General features: G+C 40.2%; 1 non-coding gene across 1 annotated transcript; it reads right to left on the bottom strand.

Annotated features, from left to right (window-relative positions):
- Positions 1-2,116: 2,116 nt before the first annotated feature.
- Positions 2,117-2,247, bottom strand: LOC129667835 (small nucleolar RNA SNORA17). Its single transcript, XR_008718827.1, has one exon. It is a non-coding gene; the product is annotated as a small nucleolar RNA SNORA17 (small nucleolar RNA).
- Positions 2,248-4,887: the final 2,640 nt, after the last annotated feature.

The following is a 4,887-nucleotide window of genomic DNA, read 5'->3' as shown; positions in this document are numbered from 1 at the left end:
TGAATAGAACAGCAATAATATGGTTGATCAAATGTCTTTGTTGTAAGATGAAGTATCATTTTGATATAGACACGCCCAATAGTAATATAGCTGGGGTTAGATTGATTTCCATCTTTCTGAGGAACTGCTACACTGATTTTCATAGTAGCTGCAGGAATTTGCACTCTCATCATTAGTGTATGAATGTTCTCCTTACTCCACACTCTCTCCAGTGTGAGCTGCAATTTGTTCCATTGATCCTGACCATTCTGACTGGAGTGAGATGAGATCTGAGAGCAGTTTGGATTTGCATTTCTCGGATGAAGAGGGGTGCTGAATTTTTTTTCCTAAGTGCTTTTCAGCTATTTTACTTTTATCTTTTGAGAATTACTGTTTATATAGTCTTTAACTGGGGTTACTTGTTTCTTGAAGTTCAGATGCATAATTGGTAACTCTTTTCCAATTCTGTCAGCTTTCAGTTCATCCTAATGATGTTGTCCTTTGACATGCAGAAGTGGTTCAGTTTCATTAGGTCCCATGTTAGTGCCATGTCATGGAGATCCTGCAGTTTTGGATCTGTAGGATTAGCCCTTTCATGCACTTCAGCAGTATATTGATGGGGTAGATGTGGGGTTAGGCTAATTCAAACTCCAGATCTGGACCTGAAAGGTACCTGAGCTGGTCTGCCCACCAGATGTCCCACACCCACACCACCAGACTTGGGGCTGGCTCATCTGTGCCCATGCCATCAGGGCCAGCTCTTCTGTGCTGCCCAACGGAGGTGCAGGGAACACTCTCCTGAATGCTGCAGAAGGTGAGGGGCTGGGATGGCTCTCACATTCTCTTACCATCTGGGCCATCTTACTTGTCACACCTGCAACCTGGACCTGCTCTACTCTCCTTCCCAGGTAATGTACAGGGCCCACTCTTCCAAGTGTCATGATATACCACACAGCAGACAAGACTCAGGGTCAGCTTTTCCATGCTCATGTCCTTGGAGCCAGCTCACCTGTATTCCCCACATCCCGGGCCAGCTCTATTGTGCTATCCAGGCGAGGTGCAGGGATGATTCGCCAAGTGCTGCAACAACTGAGGGACAGGGACAGCTCTCTTGTTCTCTTGACTCCAGAGCCAGCTTTCTAACCTGCCATGAGTGGCAAGGGGACAGGAAAGGTAGGTATCTCCACCTAGCACATGCCACTACATGGCACACAAGTAGCAAGGCCAGCTCAAGGTGGCCACCAGGGTCAGCTTTACTGTACTGCTCAGGCCACGTGCTGGGCCTGCTGTCTTGAGTGCTGCAGCAGTTGATGGGTAGGGACAGCTCTCCTGCTTTCATGATCCCAGGGCCAGTACTTCCCTGATGCTCAGGTGAGGGGTGGGGCTGGTTCTACACAGCCCTCAGACATCAACATTCCCTGTGTGGCAGCCCAGACCAGGGACACCAGATAGTCTTTGTTGGTAATAGACCCCTGCTGCTGCAGGGCCACAGACACAGACATGACCCCTGGTGGCAGCACAGGCCAGGACCCCGTTATGGTCTCTGATGGTATCACCAGTTACACACATCAGGCTGTTTCTCACTCTCAAGTCTCCAAATCTGCCTCTCTTCACTGTACCCACATCCTTCTGTTTCTCTTCCATTTCTCTACCCCTTGTTCCTCTTATTGGCACTTGGGGTCTCTGAGAGTCTGGAATCATCTCAAGTTGTTTCAGGAGTGCTATGCCATGCCCATGCATTATGGCATCAGGCAGGGATCATATTGGGCATGGTTTGACACACTCACCAAGGCCTACATTACTTTTTACTGGTGGTCATCTCAGGCTAGAACCCTGTCCAGGCACCATGGCTTCAGACTGGTCTTGGGCTAGCTCCTTGCTGGGGCCAGCTTCCAGAGCCCCATGTCGTGAAGGGGTGGGTAGGATGGGGATGGAGCTGGAGATGGGGTAGTCATCTGTGTCTGGCTCACTCATTCCCAGGGCTCAGGTCTTAGGCAGGATTCTTGTCAGGCTCCCCACCCAGAGAGCCTGTCCGAATCTTGCTAGACTAGTGGTTATCACAGGACAGCTCTCTGTCCAGGCCCTCTGGTGCCAGATTGGCGGTTGTCTCAAGCTCACTTTTTTTCTTTTTTTCTGGAAAGTTTAGGCTACTGATCATTCAAATATTCCCAGGTCAGAACAGTGAGTACAGACACAGCCCCTCTCCTCTCTGTGACCTACTGACACACGTGACACAGCAGTCACACCTGTAATGCCTCTAGGAACAGGAACACACAATATTTTATATTTTTGAGGTGATTGTTTCCCTGATTTTCTTCTCAGCATATTTGTCATTTGCATATAAGGAGGCCGTTGACTTTTATGAGTTAGTTTTGTATCCTGCTACTATGTTGAAAGTGTTTATCAGACATAGGAATTTTCTAGTGAACTGTTTAGGGTCACTATCATATTATCTTAGAATAGAGACAATTTTGACTTCTTTCCTTCCAAATTGTATCCCCTTGATTGCCTTCATTGGTTTTATTGCTGTATCTAAGACTACAAGTACAATATTGAATTAGTATAGAGAGTTTGGAAAACGTTGTCTTGTTCCAGATTTTAGTGGAACTGCTTTGAGTTTCTCTTCCTTATATTGATATTGGCAGTGGGATTGTTGTAAACTGCTTTTATTAGGTTAAGCTACATCCCTTGTATTCATTTATCTCTAAGACTTTTATTGCAAAGGGGTGCTAAATTTTTCTGAATCTAATTAAATTATTATTTTTTTTTCCTGGCAGTTTGTTTAAACGTAACCCCATTTATTGATTTATGTATGTTGAATTTTCTTTGCATCTCTGAGGGGAAGCCAACTTGATGATATAAAATTGTCCAATATGAACTGTTCTTGGATTTGAAGTGCATTATGAAGGTATTTTTGCAACTGTAGTCATAAAGGATGCAGTTTTGGTCTGTAACTTTTCTTCTTGGGAGGTTATGTGATTTAATTATCTTGGTAATTATGGTTCATAAAGTGAATTAGGTGGTATTTCTTTTGTTTCTGTTATGTGGAATAATTTGAAGGGTATTGACATTAACTTGTCTTTGGAAGTCCGGGAGAATTCTGTACTAAAATCATCTGTCCCTGGGTGTTTTTGGTTGGGAGACTTTTAATGAGTCTTTCTATTTTACTAGAGGTTATAGGTCTGCTTAAGCTACTTATCTGATTCTTACTTAAATTTGAAGGGTGGTATGCAAAAAATAATTATCTGTTTCTGTTAGATTTTCCAATTTGTTGGAAGACAGGTTTTATAAATTTGTCCTTAAGATTCTGGAAATTTCTTCAGTGTCAGTTGTTATGTCATTCTTTTCATCTCTAATTTTGTTAATTTGGATCTCAGTTGATTTGACTAATGGTTTGTCAATCTTATTGATTTTTCTCACAGAACCAACTTTTTGTTTCATTGATTCTTTGTGTTGTTTGTTTCTATTTTATTGATTTCACCCTTCATTTTGACTATTTCTTTCCATCTACTCCTTTTAGGTGTGATTTTGTTCTTGTTCTAGAGCATTCATGTGTACTGTTAAACAGAAGCTAGTATGAGCTTTCTCTAATTTTTTATGTAGGTGCTTGGTGCTATGAATTTGTCTTAGAACTTCTTCCACAATGACCTATAAGTTTGGGTTTGTTGTATATCCATTTTCACTTAATTCTAGAAAGTTTTTAAGTTATTTCTTAATTTCTGTCTTGATCCATTTTTCATTCAATATTGAGTTGTTCAGTTTCTATAAGTTTGTGAGGTTTTTTTGTTGTTTGTGTTGTTGTTAATAGCATACTTTAATCTATAGTGGTCAGTTGGGATACAGGATGTTATTTCATTTTCTTCTATCTGTTGATTATTGTGTTGTGTCAGAGAGTGGTCAGTTTTGGAAAAAGTTCCATGAAGTACTGAAAAGAAGATAGTCTTTTGCTTTGAGGTGAAATATTTTGTTAATATCTCTTACGTCTATTTGGTTTATAATATTAGATATATTCAGTATCTCATTGTTTTTGTCTGGATGATCTGTCTATTGGTAAATGTGGAGTACTGAAATCACCCACTATCAGTGTGTAAAGGTCAATGTGTGATTTAAGCTCTAGTTGTGATTCTTCTATAAATTTGTGTTTGGTGCAAAACTGTTAATTTCAATGTCATTTGGGAGCATTTTCCTCTGGTGAATATTCAGGGTCTTCTGTAGCTCTGTTAATTAGTTTTTTTGAAGGTCTATTTGTATCAGATATTAAAATGCCCACATCAACCTTCTTCTGAAGCTCATTTGCTTAGACTCTCCTTTTCCACTTTTGACGAGAACTGATAGACTAAGATCAGAAAGGAGAGGAGAACCTCCCCTATCAGTGGACTTGGGGAGGAGCATGCATGCAGTAATGGGAGGGAGGGTGGGATTGGGAGGGGAGGAGGGAGGGGCTTATGGGGGGTACAAAATGAATAAAGTGTAATTAATAAAAAAATATTTTGCAAAAAAAAAAAGAATATCCTTTTCCACACTTTTATCCTGAGGTGATTTCTTTCTTTAATGTATTTCTTGCATGCAACAGAAGATGGATCCTATTTTTGCATTTAATCTGTTTGTCTGTGTTTTTCTTGAGGGGGGTATTGAAACCATCAATGTTAAGATTTATCAATGAGCAGTATTTATTGACACCTGATATGTTGTGCTTGTGGTGTGTTTTTTCTTCTCTTTTGTTCACTGGCCTGGGATTATTTCTTGTGTTTTCTTCAAGTTGAAATTTTTTCTTCTATATCTTTCTGTAGGGCTGGATTTGTAGACAGATACTATTTTAATCTTTTGTCAAAATTTATGATTTTTTTATTTCTCTCTCTCTTTATATATATATATATATATATATATATATATATATATATATATATA

Source organism: Psammomys obesus, unplaced genomic scaffold (assembly GCF_907164565.1).
Source record: "Psammomys obesus unplaced genomic scaffold, mPsaObe1.curated_primary_1811, whole genome shotgun sequence".
NCBI classification, from domain to species: domain Eukaryota; kingdom Metazoa; phylum Chordata; class Mammalia; order Rodentia; family Muridae; genus Psammomys; species Psammomys obesus.
This window is presented reverse-complemented; position numbering and strand designations above follow the sequence as displayed.